Source organism: Nannobrachium achirus (genome assembly GCF_963921795.1).
Source record: "Nannobrachium achirus genome assembly, chromosome: 4".
Classification (NCBI taxonomy): Eukaryota; Metazoa; Chordata; class Actinopteri; order Myctophiformes; family Myctophidae; genus Nannobrachium; species Nannobrachium achirus.
The window spans coordinates 49,449,409-49,474,461 of NC_137813.1; positions in this window are offsets into that span (position 1 = coordinate 49,449,409).

Below are 25,053 nucleotides of genomic sequence, written 5' to 3' on the forward strand. Positions count from 1 at the left end.
TGACATCAGGAATATCCATATATGGGCATAAAAGGGACAAGGACTTACAGTTAAGAGATCTCCATATATGGGCATAAAGGGACAAGGACTGTTACAGTAGATATAGAGATGTCCATATATGGGCATAAATGAACAAGGACTGACAAACACTGAGATCTCCATATAACCTATGGGAATATAAGGGACGAGGACTGTCAGCTTGTAGACCTATTTTCTAAATATTGTTGTACATTAAAAACTTGAAATGGGTCGTTCTGCATAGTACTTGGGATTTGTTGATGTAAATGTTCACATAGAGTGTAATAATTGGTAAAACAAACTTTTGGCCTATTTGTGGAGATAAGCGACCAACGGTCGCTTATCTCCCGATTAGGGAGTCTTACTGGTAGTGTAGTGTATAGCAAGTGAATGAGACTGAAAATTACCCTAGCTGTCAAACATTTTCCCAGCCATTTTAAAAAAGACACCCCGGCCAAATTTGTTTAATAACCCTCCTAGATGACAAATCCATTGAGAAACGGACCTTTGCTCTCCACGGTCACGGAACTGCCATTTTCGACCCAACTATATACCCTGTGTATGTATGTACAGTACTGTACCTTACTGTACCTTACTGTACTGTACTTCGCTGTACTCTACTGTACCTTACTGTACTGTACTTAACTGTACACTACTGTTCCTTACTGTACTGTAACTTACTGTACTGTACTGCACTTTACTGCACCTTACTGTACTGTACTGTACAAGGTTCAAGGTTCAATTTTATTTGTCTCCCAGGGGAGAAATTTGTCTTGGAGACAGAGCCACAGCTGCATACATATAAACACTTAACAACAAAACAAAAAAAAGAAACTCAAAAACAGAACAGACAAAAAGATTACACATACAACCCATAGAGCCTCTCCTCAATTAGTTATGTGTCTGTCTTACTGTCCTGTACTTTAATGTACTCTACTGTACCTTACTGTACTGTACTTTAATGTACTCTACTGTACCTTACTTATACCTTACTGTACAGTACTCTACTGTACCTGACTACCTTACTGTACCTTACTGTACTGTACTTTTATGTACTCTACTGTACTCGACTGTACCTTATTGAAAAGCCTGTCAACTGATCTCCCTGACAACCAACAACAACCAACACAATGGCTGACTGTCCCCTCAGGCCACTGGGACCTACAGTAAAATCCTTAAATTCTATAGCCTGAAGGGACAGTCCGCCATTCCACTGGTTGCCGCCGGTTGCCAGGGACATATCACAACCAATCAGGATCCTTAAACTTTCTTCTTTTCTAGGTTAAATTTCTCTAAAACTACAAAACATTTCAAAAAGAAGAATACAAGCACACGTGTCCTCAGTAAGCTGAACACATAACCATTTGAATGGTGTTGAAAGGTGTAAGCGTTTAGGAGATGAATCGCGCCAAAGTTTTGAGGAGATACTGACTGACTGATAGATAAATAAACTAGAAATACTGTTCCTTCGAAACAGTGTGGGCTCGCTTCCAACCCAACAAATAGGATACTTTAAGGTACTGTAAGGTACAGTACCTTACAGTATTGTACTGTACCTTACTATACTGTACTGCACCGTACTGTACTGTACTGTACTGTAATGTACTGTACTGTACTGTACTTTGCTGTACTCTACTGTACTGTACCTTACTGTACTTTACTGTACTCTACTGTAACTTACTGTACTTTACTGTACTCTACTGTACCTTACTGTACTGTACTTTACTGTACTCTACTGTACCTTACTGTACTGTACTGTACCTTACTGTACTATACTATACTGTACTCTACTGTACCGTACTGTACCTTACTGTACTGTACTGTACTCTACTGTACCTTACTATACTGTACTTTACTGTACTCTACTGTACTTTACTGTACTCTACTGTACTTTACTGTACTCCACTGTACCTTACTGTACTTTATTCTACTTTACTGTACTTTATTTTACTTTACTGTACTCTACTGTACTTTACTGTACTCTACTGTACCTTACTGTATTGTTTTGTACTTTACTGTACCTTACTGTACTTTACTGTACTCTACTGTAACTTACTGTACTTTACTGTACTCTACTGTACTGTACCTTACTGTACTTTACTGTACTCTACTGTACCTTACTGTACTGTACCTTACTGTACTGTACTTTACTGTACTCTACTGTACCTTACTGTACTGTACCTTACTGTACTATACTATACTGTACTCTACTGTACTTTACTGTACTCTACTGTACTCTACTGTACTTTACTGTACTCCACTGTACCTTACTGTACTTTATTGTACTTTACTGTACTTTATTGTACTTTACTGTACCTTACTGTACTTTACTGTACTCTACTGAACCTTACTGTACTTTTACTGTAATCTACTGAACCTTACTGTACATATTCTATGTGTTCTAGAGGTGTATATTGAGTGCATATACTGTAGGTTAACAATCCCAGATCACATCTGTCCTCCACTATGTCTATAACCAAGGCGTTCTTCTATGTGGCCACTCCAGACTGAGGAGTGGAGCATGACTTTTATTGTGTTTGTGGATCTGATTTGAAAATGCATTGGTTGTGATATCTCCCTGAAAACCAACAACAACCACTAATACGGCTGATTGTCCCTGCGGGTTCTAGGATATATACTGTAAATCCCATTGCCCGGGATCCTAAAACCTTATTCTTTTTAAGTAAAATTTCTAAAACACTACAAAACATGTCTCAAAGACAAATACAAGCAAACGTCTCCACAGTAACACAGTAACAGTTGTTTGTGTGTGTGTGTGTGTGTGTGTGTGTGTGTGTGTGTGTGTGTGTGTGTGTGTGTGTGTGTGTGTGTGTGTGTGTGTGCGTGCGTGCGTGTGTGCGTGCGTGCGTGCGTGCGCACATTGTAGATCAACTTCATAGCAGTATTAAGTGGTCCATCTATGTTTTTTATTAATAATAAAATCTGCAAAGTAACAAGTAACTGAGGCTGTCAAATGCTGTATTTATAGTAGAGTATATGTAACAAAAATGGAAAGTAGAGTAAAAGTACCTCAAAATTGTACTGTAGGTACAAGTACTTGTATATACTTGAGTAAATGTACTTGGTTACTTTGCAGCACCACAGAACAGCCAATGACAGACAGGCCTTTAATCACAGCTGTCTCAATCAGTAGAGTGGAGAGGGACATTTATAGATATTTGTAGTTTTAACTCAGAATATATACATCACAAAGCTTAGATATTTGGATCAAATCAGAGAGCAGACCTGTGTGAACGCAATGATATAGATAGCATATCTGAAGTGTGAACACTGCAGCCACAGCGCCTTAACATAAACATGGGTCTATTATCCTTCTCTCCACTCTGTCACCACTCACTAAACCCATTGGAAATGCATTGGGTGCTTAAAGTTAAACATTTTTATTTTTTTATATTTATACTACAAAACATTTCAAAACCAAGAATACAAGCACACGTGTCCTCAGTAAGCTGAACACATAAAAATTTGAATGGTGTTGAAAGTTGTAAGCGTTTAAGAGATGAAGCGCGCCAAAGTTTTGAGGAGATACCGACTAGTATAGTATATAAATAATGAAGATAACATACGTGTGCTCGCCTTCCAGGCGAGCCCACAACTAGAAATACTGTTCCTTCGAAACAGTGTGGGCTCGCTTCCAACCCAACAAATAGGATACTTTAAGGTACTGTAAGGTACAGTACCTTACAGTATTGTACTGTACCTTACTATACTGTACTGCACCTTACTGTACTTTACTGTACTCTACTGTACTGTACTTTACTGTATTCTACTGTAACTTACTGTACTTTACTGTACTCTACTGTACCTTACTGTACTGTACTCTACTGTACCTTACTGTACTGTACTGTACCTTACTGTACTATACTATACTGTACTCTACTGTACCATACTGTACCTTACTGTACTGTACTCTACTGTACCTTACTATACTGTACTTTACTGTACTCTACTGTACTTTACTGTACTCCACTGTACCTTACTGTACTTTATTCTACTTTACTGTACTTTATTGTACTTTACTGTACTCTACTGTACCTTACTGTACTGTATTGTACTTTACTGTACCTTACTGTACTGTACTCTACTGTACCTTTCTGTACTGTACCTTTCTGTACCTTACTGTACTTTACTGTACTCTACTGAACCTTACTGTACTTTTACTGTACTCTACTGAACCTTACTGTACTGTACATATTCTATGTGTTCTAGATCTACATTTTTGATTCTGTGTTTGGGAACCAGCAACTGTCAAATGGACTCCAACTGTAGTGGAGTATATTGAGTGCATATACTGTAGGCTAACAATCCCAGATCACATCTGTCCTCCACTATGTCTATAACCAAGGCGTTCTTCTATGTGGCCACTCCAGACTGAGGAGTGGAGCATGGCTTTTATTGTGTTTGTGGATCTGACTTGGAAATGCATTGGTTTTGATATCTCCCTGACAACCAACAACAACCACTAATATGGCTGACTGTCCCTGCGGGCTCTAGGATATATGGCTATGGGATTTACATCCCATCGCCCGGACTTGATTCTTGATCACAGCTGTGTAATCAGTAGAGTGGAGAGGGACATTTATTTATAGTTTTAACTATAACTATAGTTTTATACATCACACAGCTTAGACATTTGGATCAAATCAGAGAGCAGACCTGTGTGAACGCAATGATATAGATAGCATATCTGAAGTGTGAACACTGCAGCCACAGCGCCTTAACATAAACATGGGTCTATTATCCTTCTCTCCACTCTGTCCCCACTCACTAAACCCATTGGAAATGCATTGGGTGCTTAAAGTTAAACATTTTTATTTTTTTATATTTATACTACAAAACATTTCAAAACCAAAAGTACAAGCACACGTGTCCTCAGTAAGCTGAACACATAAAAATTTGAATGGTGTTGAAAGGTGTAAGCGTTTAAGAGATGAATCGCGCCAAAGTTTTGAGGATACTGACTGACTGACTATAAATAATGAAGATAACATACGTATGCTCGCCTTCCAGGCGAGCCCACAATAAATAATGAAGATAACATAATAACATTGATTCAATTCATAGGTTTAATAGTGTATGAAACTTGAGCTGAAGTGTGTTATTTAACATGAAGCAACCATCCTGAGCCCAGGTAGCTCAGTCGGTAGAGCTCTCGCCTTTGTACCGCAAGGTCATGGGTTTGATTCCGGGCACCGCCAACTCAGCGTATGAGTAGCACAGCTTGGCAAGTCGTGCGGCAAGTACTGGGTGCTGATCGTAGGTTTGGCGCTCCACCTCAGCAGTCCATCTCCCAGGGGTCTAGCGCATTGTAACGGGGACAGACTCCCGCGTGTTACCGGCTGATACCGACAATAAGCCACTCCCGACCTACTTGTTAACCATCCTTAGATGACATTTCTGCCACAGACATGCAGCTAATTACCACCTGAAAGAAGTTGGCCTGTCGCTGCAACAATGGGCTCTGATTATCTGAAAAGAGCTTTAATGTCACAAGTTACTTTAGTCTCCTTAAAGGACCTACACCATGAATTTTCACTTTTTCTATTTTAAAACCTTTTTTTGGGGTCCCACTGGCACCTTCTATCCTCACAAAGTCCTATTTCTGACCGTTGTGTCTTTCTCTGGTTTTGGGCAGACAGAGATGAAAAGCTTTCCACGGGTTCTCAGAACAGTGCTGTTCTGAGAGTTGACGAGAGTGACGTCACTCTCGTTTCCCGTTTTTTTTTTCAGAGTCAAAAAAAAAAAAAATCAAAAAAAATCATTTTTTTCAAAACTTTTTTTTTTCAAAACTTTTTTTTTCCAAAAAAAATGCAATGCAGAGTAAAAAAAAATTTTTTTTCAATTTTTTTTTTTTCAAAACTTTTCAAAAAAATATTTTTTTTTTCAAAAAACTTTTTTTTTCAAAAACTTTTTTTTTCAAAAAACTTTTTTCAAAAAACTTTTTTTTCAAAAACTTTTTCTTTTTCAAAAAACTTTTTCTGGAAAAACCCCACTAGATGCGCCGCTGAGCAAACAGAGGCCGTTTTGGTATTGCAGCTGGAGAGCCTCATTATAGTAGAGCTAGAACAAACAAAAAGAATGGTCAGAGTGTTTGTTGAGGGTTAAAACCTGTCTAAGACTCAATTTTGAGCATATATTTATATAAAAAATATAGTTTTAAAAGCATGGTGTAGGCCCTTTAAAAATATAAACAAGATTTATACTGTATATATTTAGATTTAACGTTTTGAGGGCCCCCAAATTCATTTGGTGCCCCACCAGCTCTCAAACTCAAGCTCTCAATACCCTCATATATAAATAGTAAAAGGGCCCTTAACAAAAGGCTGTTAACATGGTCATGTAATGTAATGTTTAACGCTGAGTGGTTAGTGAGCCTGCCAAGGGAACCAGATCCCTGGTTGTCACAGGTACGATTCCAGGCCAGGTTAGCAATGTGTTGCAGTGTCCCTGAGTAAAACACCCAACCCCTGTTTTCTCCCTCCTCCTCTTATTATTTTCTCTGGAATTATTTTGAAAAAGTGCTAGAGTTTATAGGCTATTAAACTAAAAAAAATATATATATATATATATATTTTCAAATAATTAAAAGCTAAAATATAGGAAACAAAACATAAGGGAGTATTTATTCGCGACCCCTAGAAATTGGTCCGCGACCCGCATATGGCTCCCGACCCAGGGGCCTCAAACTGGGGTTTGCCTGGGGCCTCCAAATCGCTAAGCACGGCCCTGAATCCTCCCCTGAGAGAATGTCCGTGAAGTCACTGACTGGCTTGAGGGCGGCGTTCATCGCTTTCAACACATCTGTATCAGACCAGTTGAGCTTGGAAATGGATTTGGGGTCAGCCCCTTGAACACGACGTATAGCTGATTCCTGCTCCACAATTCGGTCAATCATTTTCTGTTTGGAGCCCCAGCGAGTTGCACAATCCTGTTGGATGATAATAAATAATACATTTGTAAATATATCTGGCTAATAATGTAATTGTAAATGATATTCAAAAGGCCTACTAAAATTAAATAATAATGTAATTGTAAATGATATTCAAAAGGCCTACTAAAATTAATATGTAAGACACTTATTGTTTATGGTATGATTGTTATAGCTCACCGTAATAAGCTTGTGGTCTGGTAAACCAAGCTCCTCCTGTGCCTTTTGCATCTGCCGTTTTCTCTTCCAGCTGTGTGAAAACTGCCCAATGGTGCTGCGACATCGTTGCATGGTGTTGTCTATCGTCTTGCGATTCTTTGCGTCTGCCAATGTGTTGTTCACGGCGAGATGCAGATTATGCCCAAAACAATTAACCCACGGCCAGCACAAGACTTTGGTGATCGCCGCAACAATATTGGCTCCGTTGTCGGTTGTTATCGCTGACAGCTTTTTAGGATCGAGTTGCCAGTCTTGCAGTTGTTCTTTCAGTGCATCTGCCATGTTTTGGGCCGTGTGGTCATCTGGAAAGAACGTTGTCTGGAGGCACTTGGACACCAACTCCCAGTTGTTGTTAATGAAATGGATCGTTAATGACATGAATGGTGTCATATTAACACTAGACCACATGTCCGTCGTCAGTGCGTAGTAGAGGATCATGTTAAGTGCTGTCTGTACCTCAGCTCTGATTTGATTATACAATGCTGGAATGGCTTTCTCAGACATGTATTTTCGATCAGGTGGCACATACCGACGGTCGAGTGTGCTTAACATTGCTTTAAAAGCTGGCTTTTCCACGGTGTTGAAGGAAACCATCTCCTTTGCAATGTATCTGGTGACTGCATCCGTAATCTGCATCCATCTGCGACTGTCCCTTTCATATTTTACGCACTTGGACATTGCGTCTTCTATGGATACTTGTGTTGAGGAAGGACCAGCAGAACTTGAAGATGGTCCCGCTTTGGCTGCGGCGGGGCCCATCTTTGCAGCAATGGCTGCATGCTTCTTTACCAGGTGAGCGTGCAAGTTTGATGTATTTCCTCCTTTAGCCAGGACTTTTTTGAGACAATGCTTGCATGTAGGCTGGTCTAAATTCTTTGGCTCACCTTTCTCGTCTTTTTCGAAGCCAAAATGTTGCCAGATGGGCTTTATTTTCGTCTTTGGTAATACTAGGTGTTCTGCCATCGTGCCATTCCTTTGTTGTTGTCGCTCCAAAACTACTGAACTTTTCACCCAGGCAGCAACACTGCAGCGGTGCAGCCCCGCCTCCCGGCCATGCATTCACTGAAACCTGATCTCTCGCAGTCAAACTCAGAGCAGAGCCACCGCGATCGACTCACACTCAGTTTATACACAAACATAATAAATACAATACAGAATGAATTGAAAGCCGTCGTAAGATGCACACGATCCCGTCAGCGCACGTTTTTGTAAGCTTTTTATATATATTTTTTCCTTTTTCTTTTTTTTTTTTTTCTCGGTTTACCGGTTCAAATAAACTGAACCGGTTTATTCAAGTAAACCGGACCGAACCGGTAAAACCGGTAACCGACCCATAACTAGGTCGCATATATAGGTCCCACCCTGGAGCCCTGCGCATACTCCTGGCTCCAACAACAGGTAATGAGGTATGCCAAGGGATACAGGATAGCAGGACATGCAACTCCATGTAAAAAGTGCTGTTTTCAGTTTCCAAAATGTTAAATGAAATTTTTGATAAATGGTCTGAAGTAATGTAAAGTAAGCCTGTGGTAGGTAGGCATATATGAAAAATTATCAAGAATGCCATATGAAAGTCTATCCAATGTTAAAGACGAGTTCATTAAATAATATAGGCTTCCCTTGGCTTAGAACATAGGCTATTTTGGCTGTGAGTGGCCAGTGATAGTCTGTAGGCTGGTGTCAATGTGTTTATGTAGGCCTAGCTTAATGACAGGCCATACTTGCACAAATCATGACGAGAAAAAATGGTGGCATTATATATAGGCAAGTTGTTACACAATCGGACAGTAGGTAGCCAACTAGTGGCCAATCATAGGAAGTTTTAGTTCCGTATTGGAGTCATTTTAAATCGGCGGAACTATGTTTGCATGCCTGCATTATACTGTATTCCTGGGTCAAGTGTGACACCAAGTGGTTAAATTCCACATTAATTGCTCAGGTCAAACAGGTCCAAACCAATATGACAGTGTTTAAAGTACTCGTCCAACATACATACATACATAAGTAACACAAGAAGGGTGTAGGTCAGGGGCAAAGAATATTCCATAAATGTTTTGTCTGGACAGAGAGATGATATGATTAGTTTAAGCGATGTCATGCTTACCTTGGTGAGCAGGTTCCAATAAGCCATCTTCTGTAGCTCTTTTTGGTATATGGTCTGTAGTCTGTACCACAGACCGATCATCAATGAAAAATTCTTCCCTGTTGATAATGCTTCCCTCTTTTGATGTTTTCGTGTATCCCTTTTTTGTTGTTCTCTCTGGAAAATAAATTGTACGGCAGTCAGACAGGTGTACCAGCAAATATTGTTTATTAATATATAATAACTAGTAAGACGCCTCAGGGCGACAAGCGACCTCGCCCTAAAGGGCTTAAGGCCCTCTTACATCTAACAACTTTGAAAAGATTTCTCAATCGTAATAAAATCGAGGCTATTTGCGGCGCGCTCCCGTGACTCAGTCGTTACTCAATCGTTAAATGTGAGGTAGTGGTCCGACTCGATTTTTACCCCGATTTGAGACCCAGATTATGTTACGAGAATATCAAACTGGTTTAATATTTTCACAAATCGGGGCTGAGTCTGAATGAATACAATGACGTAGCCTAGCCTACAACCAAAACAGAACAAGCCAAAAGCCAAGCCATTCATTCCCCAAAAGACGCTGCCTGAGCTGCCAGCCTGGTCGTTGTTGGTGCGGCTACTACGACAGCCCTTTATTAGTTATTTCTCCGCGTTTCCATTATTCCAAACATTCAACGTTGATAATAGTTGATAGGATCGATCTGCGCCGGCTAGACTGAGAGGAGAGAACTAGAGAGGAGAGGCACAGAGGGCTGGGGGAGGAAGGCGGAGCTCGGTGTGTGTGTGTGTGCACTGCATGTGCGTGATAGAAAAAGTAATCAAGTAAAAGTATCAATAATGCAATACTATGATGCGACGCGCTGTGACTGAGCTTGTAGATCAGCTATTTTCATTTATGGTTAGCCCAATGCTTTATAAAAATATTATAATTTATTTTGGAACACAAGGCTATATATTTCTCATATTTCAGCAAATAAAAGGGAATCTTGAACCAGTCTTTACAAAATCTTTGGAGGCATACACATCTAACAACTTAAATCTTTGAAAAATCATCCTACAGTCTTTGGGGAGTCTTTTTCAAATCTTATAGTGTGAGGGGTAGTCTTTAAAGGGCCTACACCATGCTTTTAAAACTATATTTTTTGTATAAATATATGCTCAAAATTGAGTCTTAGACAGGTTTTAACCCTCAACAAACACTCTGACCATTCCTTTGTTTGTTCTAGCTCTACTATAATGAGGCTCTCCAGCTGCAATACCAAAAACGGCCTCTGTTTGCTCAGTGGCGCATCTAGTGGGGTTTTTCCAAAGAAAAAAAATATTTTTTGAAAAAAATATTTTTTTGAAAAAAAAAAATATACATATATTTTTTTTTTTTTTTTTTTAAACAGAAATGTGTGTGACGTCACACGCGTCAATTCTCAGAACAGCACTGTTCTGAGAGCTTCTCATCTCTGTCTTCCCAAAACCAGAGAAAGACACACTTGTCAGAAATAGGACTTTGTGAGGATAGAAGGTGCCAGTGGGACACCAAAAAAAGGTTTTAAAATAGAAAAAGTGAAAATTCATGGTGTAGGTCCTTTAAGAAATCTTTCCCAAATCTGTCCACAATCTTACCAAAGTTGTTAGGTGTAAGGCTAGCTTTAGAAACATTTAATGACAAATACTATGCAACGGTTAGAAATCAAAACAAAAATCAAACCTCGGTTTGACGTGGAGCTGTGAATTTGAGCAGTTCCAGATCTATGTTTTAGATCTATGAATAGGCCTACTAAGTGTTCTATATCAATTTTATGTGTTCTAGATCTATAAATTATGTGTTCTAGTTCTATATTTTTTAGATTGATTCTGTGCTCTAGATCTATATTTTTACATTCTATGCATTCTAGATCTGTGTGTGTGTGTGTGTGTGTGTGTGGGGGGGGGGGGGGGGGGGGTGTGAACACATAGCCATGGACATAGCTGTTTATAGGGAGCCGGGTTTCACCGCTCCAACAACATCTACAGTAGGCCATGCCTACGATCCTGTGAACATTTTGGGAGTTCACTAAACAATATTAATAATAGCCTACTGGGACTGAAACATATTGTGATACCTAGATTGTTATTTTTGTATGACTTATGACTACTAGATAGATGATGGGATATTATACAATTTAATTGTATATTATAGTTATTATAGTTATATAATCATGGGGTGATCACTGCTTGCCTCCTGTGATTTTTTTGTGCCACCTTTTTCCGCCCCTTCCACTACATTTATTTGAACACCTTACTAGTCAATTTCGGCCGGGATGCGACTCATTGTGAGCTTGTAGATTTGCTAATTGCTACATTCTCTGTGTGTTCGGTCGTTCAAGCCATGTGTGTATGTGTGCGCGGGTGTGTGGTAAAGTCTGTGAGCTTGTAGATTTGCTAATTGCCACGTTCTCCTCTCTATGTGTTTGTTCGGTCGTTCGAGCCGTGTGTGTGTGCGTGTGTGTGTGTGTGTGTGTGTGTGTGTGTGTGTGTGTGTGTGTGCGCGCGCGCGTGCGCAAATCCTGTTCAAACTCAATGAGACCATTCTCACTTGACTGGACACACGTGTATCAAAACAGCAACCCGGTATCGCCAGTGGAAGCTTGTGATTGGCTGAACCGGAGGTAGGGAGCGCTCCGTTGTGTTCGCCTGGACCGCGCGGATGTGACAAAATTCGAGGGGATGAATATATAATATATATATAATCATAAACATTCTATATTTACAAAGTCAAGTCAAGTATTATACTTAATAATTGGGACTAATTAAGAACCATTATCATAGTTATAATAGAGCTACATTTACAGTAGTTTAGGCATTTTGGATTGATAAGGTTGTGGGCAGAACAATTTGTCCTTGTTTGTTATTTGACTATTTTTACTTTAATTATAATTAAAGATACTTCATAGTGAATTAGTCCACCGAAAACAAGCGCTCCCCCCTTGTTCCATTGTCGAAACCTAGTTGATGTTTTGATACACAAACTTGACTGGACACACATTGCTGCCTAAAGGGAGCTTGTTCCACACAGCTCCAAAAGATATGAACAGTAAGAGATATTGACACTGTTGTGCTAACTTTGACTCCATACTTGTACTATGTACACAGCATGCCAATGCATTACTATGGCAAGGTATATCACTCCATCTTAATCTCTATAATTTTTATCCCACGATTTTGTAACCCATTTTCACCCAGTGCCAATTGCCTATGTAATCCTGGGCTCATGCTTCCTTCTATGCATGGGTAGTCCGAGTTGTTTCTTTTCACCTGACGGGGGATTTCCCTGGGATGGACCTAGCGCGTGGAAAGAACACGTTATTCCAACCAGTTCCTTTCCCCTCCATCAGGCGCCCCGGCTGGCCAGGGGGAGGCATTATTGAGACCAGGATTACTGCATGTTTTTGTGAGGGTATCAACCCTAGGAGACACGGGGAGAACGTGCAAACTCCACACAGAAAGGCCCTATCGCCAACCCCACACCTAGGGTGTGGGCGCTGATGACGCGGAGGGAGGGAAACGCCCCCAGTACCCACAGCGTCCCCCGGCGGGAATCGAACCCCCTCACTCACCTCACCCTTAATTGCGTAAACACACTAGTTCAGAATCTAAAAACAGATCTAGTTGAACGTTAGTAGATTAACCAAATTAGGAAAATGTAAACCCCTTAAGACCTGGAACGCATTATCAGGCAATATTTAGCCAGTAGCTATGCCCCTCCCAAAAAGCTGTTGTCCAATGCTAGCTTAGAACTAGAAAATATTGTTCCTTCGAAACAATTGTGGGCTCGCTTCAAGCCAAAAAACAATGGCTATAAAAGTACAAAATGTCAAGATCGCAGCCAGTGCTCTCTTTGATGTTACTGACGCAATTTGATGCTGCATGCATGATTTGAGGCATTTTGTTCCAAAAATGTGTTATGCAAAAGTTGACCCGCTGGTGGCGCTATAACAGGTCAATGTGAGAAGGGTGGCATCTGTTCCTTGACTTAGTGGGAATGTGCTTGCAAGATTTCACGCACATCGCAGGCTGTGTTCATGATTTGAGGTGTTTTTTGGCCACTTTATCGCTGCTTGCAGCTATATTTATTATTATTATTTTATTATTCTTTGTGTGCACTTCATCGGCATGTTAGATAAAGGTCCTTAGATTGTGTGTAGAATGTTTCATGCAAATTGCAAAAAGATCCCAGAATAAAAACGGTTTTATGCATTTCACAAACTGCTCAAAATTATATAGCGCCCCCCTTTGGCCAATTGGGGTAAGATTGGTTTTAATAATATTTGGACTAACCCTCTACAGCAGGGGTCTTCAACGTTTTCAGGCCGGGGACCCCCAAACTGATGGGGAGATGGAGCAGGGACCCCCTTCCACCTCGTAGGGTGGGGGGGTCGGGGCTACGACATATTTTCTATTTTAAACATGTACAAGTTACAGGGTGGGCCGTACCACTACCATTTCTAAACATACTAATTAACTGAGAACCAATGTAAATAATATCAACCATCTGTCAATTGCATAGTAATCATGTATTCAAGCTATTAAAAATGGATAGAATCATGATTTATCATTTAACATAAATGTTTTAGAGGCAGAAGAATAATTTGCATAAAACTGCAATAATTCATTGAATTTATTTAAAAAGCATGTTTCAATTTAAAAAAAATCCGATCTGACAGATCTTTAGATATTGGTCCAAAGTTCACGTAAGTGTTTTACAAACTGCTCAAAATGGCGGAAAATCGAAGGGCGGAGCTTACTTAACAAAGACACAAATGTCTTTCGCTCGAGTCAAAGCACGCGTGTAAGCAAGTTGCATGACTTCAAACGAAACGAGTCATGACTTATGCCCGTTTGAAGTTTGAATTTTCAAACGCTTCGTATAGCACCCCCCTTTGGCCGATTGGAATAAGATTGGTTTCAGTGATATTTTGACTAACCCTCTACATCTTTGCCAAATGCCATGAACGTGTAACTTTGCATGTATGATTTAGAGGCCGAAGAATAATTTGAATAAACCGCAATATACATTGAATTATTAAAAAATCATTATTTAACGTACAAACTTCTCACCACATAGCCTGTGTAGATATAGGTTCAAATTTCATGTGAAAAAAGTTTCATGGTTTCTTGTTTTTAAGAAACAAGTTTTGCAAGGCGATTACGTTGTCACGTCGCTCCTGAGATTGTTTGTGTTTCGTTTTGAGAGGGTCGTTCCCCCTGAAAAACGCGCATTGACACAAAACGGTTACGTTTTGCGCGTTTGAGGCGCCCCCTATGGGTCGAAGTGGAAATGCTTTTGGGGATTTGTTGAGTATACCACCCACGATTTGTGGTTCAAAGTTGGTGTTGACTGGATGTTTTGTTTGTGATTCATGGCTATTTTTCGTGAAACGAGCCTCTCCCGCTAACTTCTGAAGCCTGTTACGGGCGAACGGTATGGACTATCAAAATATCGCTTGAATATGTTTATCGCATGGGTCCAGAGATCCTATATACCAATTTTTGTGACATTTTGAGAAAATATCTTGGAAAGGGAGCAAAGTGTGTTTTGAAGAAAATTCGAAATGGCGGAAAATCTATCCCGACGCAAATGGGCGGGGCCTATATGCGTCAAGACCCAAGGAATGCAGTGAAAAAGTAATTTTAATTTTCCAACCTACGGTTCAAGAGTTACAGGCCAAAACGTAAAGTGGGCTGTTATAGCGCCACCATGAGGCCGACTAATGATATTATTTTTCATTTAATCCTTGAACTCATTATGAATCTCCTCTCCAAGTTTTGAAACTGTAGCCCCTATGGTTTACGAGAGAAAAATAATTGAATGTGAGTTTTTGCGATTCCCATTATAAGTCAATGGGGAAAATTAATTCACTAATAAATTAAAGCTGATATAAGCATTTCTTGAGCCAGCTTGTCAGAATTTTACTGTCCCTTTTTAATTTTTTTATTTTAGATTCAGATGGTTAGCAATGAAGTTTGCAGCGACAAAAAAAATCGAGTCTCTAGGTTGCCTGTAGGGGCCGCAGTCTGCCTCCAAAGCAGAGAGCTGCTGGGCTAAACCACCACGTTATTGGTTCAAAATCACCGCGCCGCGGTACAAACTACCTCTCTCGATTGGCTACGAATCGACTCTTTCGATTGGCTACGTCGGTTGTCAATCATTTTAGCCCCACAGGCCGACGCTTCATTCTCCAATGAGGTGAAAGACAACAGAAGAAGAGCATAGGCCTACTGCGCAATGTGCGCATGCGTCGTCTCCAACGGCAGCTTGCTTGAAACATAAACAACATGCTTCTCTAGCTCTCTAAACTAGCTTTTAGTTCGAAAGAAATGACAGACTGGGAGAAAAAACGTCCTATTCTACCCTTTCCTACTACTGCATACACTGCAAAGTAAAAAAAAAAGAAGAAGGGGAAAAAAAGGAAACAAACCGAACCGTGGCAATATTGTCAATGTTATTGAGCGATCATGGAGGGGATGGAGGGGACTCTGAACCAACGCAGAACATGATGTGTCTTCTGTACAGCTAATCATTTCTTATGGTCTATTTCAGTATTTTGTTTGTGTATTAGTTAGTCCACTAAACGTTACCATGAAGGAGGATGTCCAACTTGTTTCCACGACCTAACAAAACAAACGTTGATAAAAATAAATTGGCTATACAAGCTGCGCGACCACTCCTTTCTTTAAAAAGGTTTATATAAGATGATATAAACAGTCCTCGTTTGTTTACATTACCTAGCAGTATGGTACAATGACGTTAGCTTTCTGGTGTCTGACTCTGCAGCTAGTAGTCTCTTATAATAGGGGTCCCTGGCATATCTGGGGGTCCGCGAGCTTATAAGTGTCAATTTGGGGGTCCTTGACATGAAAAGGTTTGAGAACCACAGTTGTAAAATACATTAGAATCCTAACTTTAGTCTGTGCATCTGTCTGACTTGGCAGTAGCCTAGTAGTTGTAGTCTCTTATGGGGGTCCCTGGCATATCTGGGGGTCCGCGGGCTAATAAGTGTCAATTTAGGGGTCTCTTATAATAGGGGTCCCTGGCATATCTGGGGGTCCGCGAGCTTATAAGTGTCAACCTGGGGGTCCTTGACATGAAAAGGTTTGAGAACCACAGTTGTAAAATACATTAGAATCCTGACTTTAGTCTGTGCATCTGTCTGACTCGGCAGTAGCCTAGTAGTTGTAGTCTCTTATGGGGGTCCCTGGCATATCTGGGGGTCCGCGGGCTAATAAGTGTCAATTTAGGGGTCCTTGACATGAAAAGGTTTTAGAACCACTTGTGTAATATGCTTGCTAACTAGTCGGTGTTTGTTGAAAATCTATACAATTATTACAAAAATTACATCTCAAAAGGTTGTCATTTCTTTTAAATGTATATTTTATTTTTAGTGTGAAAAGAAAATGGGATTATTACTCGAGTTGTGACCCATACAAATTGGTCTGTGACCCACAAATGTGTCTCGATCCACTGTTTGGGAAACACCCGAGGAAATGGCCCACAAATAATAGCTACATGAATGATGAGGATTTGTCAACATCAATTACTATCATGTTATTTTCCTACTGAAATACATGTCAAATTGTTCATTCAGAGTATTTTGTCTGAATAATACTTTCTGAACATTTCCTTTCATAGCATTGACTGGGAGGAGGAGGAGGAGGAAGAAGTCTAGGTGTGTGCTGGAGCAAGGGCTTGTAGACTAGAGTCTGCGTCATCATCTGAAGAGGAGGACGGTGAAGATTATGTAGATCCAACCAGTGGAAGAACCGTGGTCTCCGGCAGTCTTCTGAACTGACTTCCAATAACTGTCATTACTGCACTGCCACCAAAGTGCCCTTACACAGAATACACAACGTGGATCTCCAAAGGATTTTGTGCCCTTTTCACTTTAGTGCCTCTGCACTTTGCTCTATGCTTCACACATTGTCACTGTTGTGCTTCACATGACAACACAATAGGGGGAGAGCGGGGTAAACTGAGACACTTTTTACATTTGCTCCCCTCCAGGCGAACTAAAAGATATATCAGTAAAAATGTACACATTTCCCAGTAATTTGGGATGTTTCCTAACAATGGAAGATATCAGAACATATTCAAGACAAAAGGCAGAGAAAATATGATTGTTTTAAAAAAAGTGGTCTTGTGTCTCAGTTTACCCCAGGACCGGGGTAAACTGAGACAGACCAGAGAAATCAACGGGGTAAAGTGATCCACTCACTTTTTTCACTTTAAAACTACCATAAAAACACAAAAACCCGGTTAACCGGGTTAAATATGCGCAATACAAAAATGTACATAGCATTCTTTTAATAGGGTTTGTCCTGTCATTTCCACCCATGTGTCAAATAACGTGGCACATGGGCAGAAGGAAAAACTAAAAACCCTATAAAAAAATTGATAGAAGGGTTTACCAAACTTTCCTCAGTTGATCCTTATGTAATTTTTCCTGTAAAATCTATTTCTGCAAAGTATATTGTTGTATTGTGCATAACTAATGAAATAATTAGCATATTTAGTCAAATGTAGTCAGATATGCTAATTCTCTCATTAATTATGCACAATACAAAGAAATGTATATCAGAAATGGATTCTACAGGGGAAAATACATAAGAATCAACTGAGACTAGTTTGGTACACCCTTTAATCAGGTTTTTACAGCTTTATCCCTGTCTATCATGTTGGGATAATGTGAGATAGTGTCTCACTTTACCCCGAAGCAATTGTCTCACTTTACCCCACAGCCACATTTTGGGAAAAGGGATATTTTTATCAAGTCAGGGTAATCTTCAGCTAGCATCTATCACATGGATTTATAAGTTGGTAGTTCATCAACATGTATGACATAAAATGTTCTCCCTGCATCAATTTGCTTTGACACAACAGCTGATTATGTTGACAGCAAGAAAATTTACTTTTACATGCAAAAAACACATTTTTGTGAAAAAAGCACGTTTTCTACAGCACTATCAGGTCTCTCTTTTCATGACAAGTGGGAAATTCAAGGGGCTTGAAAATATAATGGTCACATGACCACAAATGTGTTCCATTGCCAAGATAAATGGAGTGTCTCAGTTTACCCGGTGTCTCAGTTTACCCCGCTCTCCCCTACAGTATGTATGTAATGGTAAGACTGAATTCATTTTCCAGTGGATTCCTCGCAACCTGCATCAGTGAAACCACACTTTGAATTTCCCAGAATTGCACCTTTCTAGTTTTATGCAATGTTGATGAATTACATGGGACCACAATGGAAGCAAGTCACCAGGACATGTTTTGTTATCCATTTAGCTCAAATGTAATGGTATGTTATATTTCTGTTTACACAGTGTTTAATCAATCAACACAGATTTTTAAACCAGGGACCAACAATCTTCTACTGAGAACCCACTGTTGAAAACCCGTTTTATTTCAATGTCTGAAGGACAAAATGTTTTACACTGCAGTGGTGTAATAAAAAAAACAATCCACCATAGAAATCTTAATGTATTCTTTGTCAGAATATAATGGTAGTCCTGATGTTTTGATTCTGTGACATTATCATATTGCACTTGCTAATTGTCCATCCTCTTGTGTTACGGGCTAGACTGCTGCTGTTAAAACTAGACCAGGTCACCTGGTTCTGCCAGACCCGCAATGAAAATCAGAATGCAAGGAAGGGGGGGGGGGGGGGGGGTGGATCAATCTTAGTCTGGCCTCTCTCCTTTGACCTGTCCGGCAAGCGTGACGCTTCAACACTTAATAGCAAGAGCTTGTAGATCGGCTGTTTTCACTAGTATGGCACTGAACTAACACATGAACACACAGGATTGTATAGGCTGAGCAGCTGGAAATGTTTCTGCGCTTGTAGATGGGCTGAGGAATTTATGGTGTCAGCAGCTCGTCAGCCAACTCAACTCAGCTGGTCCTGTACAGGTGACGGCACTCAAGGCAATCAGCCGAGCAAGGGAAGGGAGGGGCAGATGAGCAGTCAGAGGCAAACACAGGCACACTGAGGAAAAGAGGGACCGACCGACCGACCGACAGACCGACAGACCGACAAAGCCTTTTGTAGGCCGACCCCCTGGGTCTGGCAAATATGAAATGTTGTCAAAGACTTCCCAAAGAAGTAACGTTTCAACATTACAGGAAACAAAGTGTAGATATACAGTATGTGACTGTCTATAGCAGGGGTCTTCAACGTTTTCAGGCCGGGGACCCCCAAACTGATGGGGAGATGGAGCAGGGACCCCCTACCACCTCGTAGGGTGGGGGGGTCGGGGCTACGACATATTTTTTATTTTAAACAAGTACAAGTTATACAGCGAGCAGGGTGGGCCGTACCACTACCATTTCTAAACATACTACTTATTAACTGAGAACCAATGTCAATAATATCAACAATCTGTCAATTGCATAGTAATCATGTATTCAAGCTATTCAAAATGGATAGAATCATGATTTATTTTTTAACATAAATGTGGAAAAAGGCAAAAAAAAAAAAAAAAAAAATTTGAAATCTTTTTTTTTTTTTTTTTTTAAGCAATAATTTCGCGGACCCCCTGCAGTACCTCCGCGGACCCCCTAGGGGTCGCGGACCCCCTGTTGAAGACCCCTGGTCTATAGGCCTACTTTGACCTCAGTGGGTCTGCATTTTTTTGGATTGCCTACTGAAGTAAAATAAATTAAAAAATAGTTATGCAGTGTGACAGAAGATGACATTCTATTATGTTTAGACATTTATGCACTTGTGTCTAACAAAACAAATACAAGTAGAATTGTCTGTGGAATAAACAGCACATTTATTTAATTGCAGGTTTTTGTGTGACCATGGTGATCAGTTTATTTTTTGACTTTGATCATTTTAATCCATGACACCACCTAATTACTTACTTTACAGCACCTTACGTTTGTCACACAATGGTACATGAATATGTAAATATTTACCTCCTAAAATACAGCATGTCATGAAGAAAACTTGAGAGTAACCATTTCCACTAGAAAAATATTGTTCCTTCGAAACAATTGTGGGCTCGCTTCAAGCCAGAAAACAATGGCTATAAAAGTACAAAATGTCAAGATCGCAGGCAGTGCTCTCTTTGACGTTACTGACGTCAAAGATTGGTCCATTTTGTTCCAAAAATGTGTTGTGCAAAAGTTGACCCGCTGGTGGCGCTATAACAGGCCAATGTAAGAAGGGTGGTATCTGTTCCTTGACCTATTGGGAATGTGCTTGCAAGATTTCACGCACATTGCAGGCTTTGTATATGATTTGAGGTGTTTTTGGCTTTGGCCACTTTATCGCTGCTTGCAGCTATATTCATTATTATAATTTTTGTGTGTGTGTGCACTTCATAGGCATATTAGATAAAGGTCCTTAGATTGTGTGTAGAATGTTTCATGCAAATTGCAAAAAAAAATCCTAACGGGTTTAAGCGTTTCACAAACTGCTCAAAATGATATAGCGCCCCCCTTTGGCCAATTGGGGTAAGATTGGTTTTAGTGATATTTGGACTAACACTCTACATCTTTGCCAAATGCCATGAACATGTTACTTTGCATGTATGATTTAGAGGCAGAAGAATAATTTGCATAAAACTGCAATATTCATTGAATTTATTTTAAAAAGCATGTTTCAATTTTAAAGAAATCCGATCTGACAGATCTTTACATATCGGTCCAAAGTTCACGTAAAAAAGGTTTTGTGCACGTGGAGCGAAAATTACAGAATAAAAGCGGGTTTACGCGTTTTACAAACTGCTCAAAATGGCGGAAAATCAAAGGGTGGAGCTTACTTAACAACGACACAGATGTCTTCCGCTTGAGTCAAAGCACGCGTGTAACAAGTTGCATGTCTTCAAACAAAACGAGTCATGACTTATGCCCGTTTGAAGTTTGAATTTTCAAACGCTTCGTATAGCGCCCCCCTTTGGCCGATTGGAATAAAATTGGTTTCAGTGATACTTTGACTAACCCTCCACATCTTTGCCAAATGCCATGAACGTGTAACTTTGCATGTATGATTTAGAGGCAGAAGAATAATTTGCATAAAACCGCAATATTGATAGAATTATTAAAAAATTATATTTCACTTTAAAAGAAATCCGCCGAGATTAGTTTGACCGTATTGGTCCAAAGTTCATGTGAAAAAAGTTTTGTGCACTTGACGCGAAAATCCCAGGAGGAGATAGATTTTTACTGTTTTTCATATAATTCCAAATTGTGGGAGACCTAAAGGTCAGAGGTCAAAAGTTAGAGGGTAAAAGTTGTTCGGCATGAGGAGACGCATAAGTGTATACAGGTTTCATGGCTGTATGTATAACACAGCATGAGCTATACCTGTTCAAAGATCGCACTTTCGAAGGCTTCCTACAGCGCCACCATTTGGCCGATTGCTGTAAAAAGTAATAGTACACTTCGCCACAGTAAACTGAACACATTGATGTTTTTATTTTCATTTTCTCACTAAGTATGTAGGAGTAGAAAGGAACCGAAGTTCCCGTCTACTGATTGCCTGCCTGATAGATAAATAATGACAATATCTAAAGTGTGCTCGCCTTATAGGCGAGCCCACAATTATGACTGATTGAAAATATATACTTGATGTTTAACCAGTTGAACCCCAGCATCCCTATTCTGGGGGGAACATTATGTCCATAATAGCCATACTCTACTATATTTTTATTTCCTATATATTCTTTTAATTCCATAACCCTACAACTTCTGTACTATGAAGCCTACATGATGACCCTCAGATTGTTGCTTGCAGCACGTCTTCAACAATGTTGGCATTTCTCTGCATCAACTGGGTGCCCAGGGGCCTGGCGGAGGACATTGGGGGAATCTGGCAGGTCGAAGAGCAGGCTGGGCTCTCGCTGAAGAGTGTGACATTCGGTCAATTTGTGCCTGACAATAGACAAAGACAATAATATTCACATAGAGACAATTAATTTCCCACAAAGTAACTTATGTTCATCAAAGTATAAATATTATGTGTGCAATGGGCACACATCTCTCTTTCCCATACTTTGTTAATTATTATACAGTACAACCTTAGCCTACTTGGTACAGTAGCATTTACAAACTAGAAAAATATTGTTCCTTCGAAACAATTGTGGGCTCGCTTCAAGCCGGAAAACAATGGCTATAAAAGCACAAAATGTCAAGATCGCAGGCAGTGCTCTCTTTGACGTTACTGACGTCAAAGATTGGTCCATTTTGTTCCAAAAATGTGTTGTGCAAAAGTTGACCCGCTGGTGGCGCTATAACAGGCCAATGTGAGAAAGTTGGTATCTGTTCCTTGACCTATTGGGAATGTGCTTGCAAGATTTCACGCACATCCCAGGCTGTGTTCATGATTTGAGGTGTTTTTGGCTTTGGACACTTTATCGCTGCTTGCAGCTATATTTATTATTATTATTTTATATTTTTTTTGTGTGCACTTCATAGGCATGTTAGATAAAGGTCCTTAGATTGCGTGTAGAATGTTTCATGCAAATTGCAAAAAAAATCCTAGAATAAAAACGGGTTTAAGCGTTTTACAAACTGCTCAAAATTATATAGCGCCCCCCTTTGGCCATTTGGGGTAAGATTGGTTTCAGTGATATTTGAACTAACCCTCTGCACTATTTTGTCATGAAAATGTGACTTTGCATGTATGTTTTAGAGGCAGAAGAATAATTTGCATAAAAATGCAATATTGTTTGAATTATTTAAAAAAGCATGTTTCAATGTTAAAGAAATCCGATCTGACAGATCTTTAGACATCGGTCCAAAGTTCACGTAAAAAAAGTTTTGTGCACGTGACGCGAACATTCCAGAATAAAAGCGGGTTTACGCGTTTTACAAACTGCTCAAAATGGCGGAAAATTGAAGGGCGGAGCTTACTTAACAACGACACAGATGTCTTCCGCTTGAGTCAAAGCACGCGTTTAACAAGTTGCATGTCTTCAAACGAAACGAGTCATGACTTATGCCCGTTTGAAGTTTGAATTTTCAAACGCTTCGTATAGCGCCCCCCTTTGGCCGATTGGAATAAAATTGGTTTCAGTGATACTTTGACTAACCCTCCACATCTTTGCCAAATGCCATGAACGTGTAACTTTGCATGTATGATTTAGAGGCCGAAGAATAATTTGCATAAAACCGCAATATTGATAGAATTATTAAAAATTTATATTTCACTTTAAAAGAAATCCGCCGAGATTAGTTTGACCGTATTGGTCCAAAGTTCATGTGAAAAAAGTTTTGTGCGCGTATCGAAAAAAACCCAGGAGGAGATAGATTTTTACTGTTTTTCATATAATTCCGAATTGTGGGAGACCTAAAGGTCAGAGGTCAAAAGTTAGAGGGTAAAAGTTGTTCGGCATGAGGAGACGCATACGTGTATACAGGTTTCATGCCTGTACCTCAAACACAGCATGAGCTATACCTGTTCAAAGTTTGCACTTTCGAAGGCTTCCTACAGCGCCACCATTTGGCCGATTGCTATAGAAAATAATAGCACACTTCGCCACTGTAAACTGAACACATTGATGTTTTTATTTTCATTTTCTCACTAAGTATGTAGGAGTAGAAAGGAACCGAAAATCCCGTCTACTTACTAGATAAACAAATAAATAAATAAACTAGAAAATATTGTTCCTTCGAAACAATTGTGGGCTCGCTTCAAGCCAGAAAACAATGGCTATAAATGTACAAAATGTCAAGATCGCAGGCAGTGCTCTCTTTGACGTTACTGACGTCAAAGATTGGTCCATTTTGTTCCAAAAATGTGTTGTGCAAAAGTTGACCCGCTGGTGGCGCTATAACAGGCCAATGTAAGAAGGGTGGTATCTGCTCCTTGACCTATTGGGAATGTGTTTGCAAGATTTCACGCACATTGCAGGCTGTGTTCATGATTTGAGGTGTTTTTGGCTTTGGACACTTTATCGCTGCTTACAGCTATATTCATTATTATTATAATTTTTTTGTGTGTGTGCACTTCATAGGCATATTAGATAAAGGTCCTTAGATTGTGTGTAGAATGTTTCATGCAAATTGCAAAAAAAAAAATCCTAACGGGTTTAAGCGTTTCACAAACTGCTCAAAATGATATAGCGCCCCCCTTTGGCCAATTGGGGTAAGATTGGTTTTAGTGATATTTGGACTAACACTCTACATCTTTGCCAAATGCCATGAACATGTTACTTTGCATGTATGATTTAGAGGCAGAAGAATAATTTGCATAAAACTGCAATATTCATTGAATTTATTTAAAAAAGCATGTTTCAATTTTAAAGAAATCCGATCTGACAGATCTTTAGATATCGGTCCAAAGCTCACGTAAAAAAAGTTTTGTGCACGTGGAGCGAAAATTCCAGAATAAAAGCGGGTTTACGCGTTTTACAAACTGCTCAAAATGGCGGAAAACCGAAGGGCGGAGCTTACTTAACAACGACACAGATGTCTTCCGCTCGAGTCAAAGCACGCGTGTAACAAGTTTCATGTCTTCAAACGAAACGAGTCATGACTTATGCCCGTTTGAAGTTTGAATTTTCAAACGCTGCATATAGCGCCCCCTTTTGGCCGATTGGAATAAAATTGGTTTCAGTGATACTTTGACTAACCCTCTACATCTTTGCCAAATGCCATGAACGTGTAACTTTGCATGTATGATTTAGAGGCAGAAGAATAATTTGCATAAAACCGCAATATCTATTGAATTATTAAAAAATTATATTTCACTTTAAAAGAAATCCGCCGAGATAAATCTGACCGTATTGGTCCAAAGTTCATGTG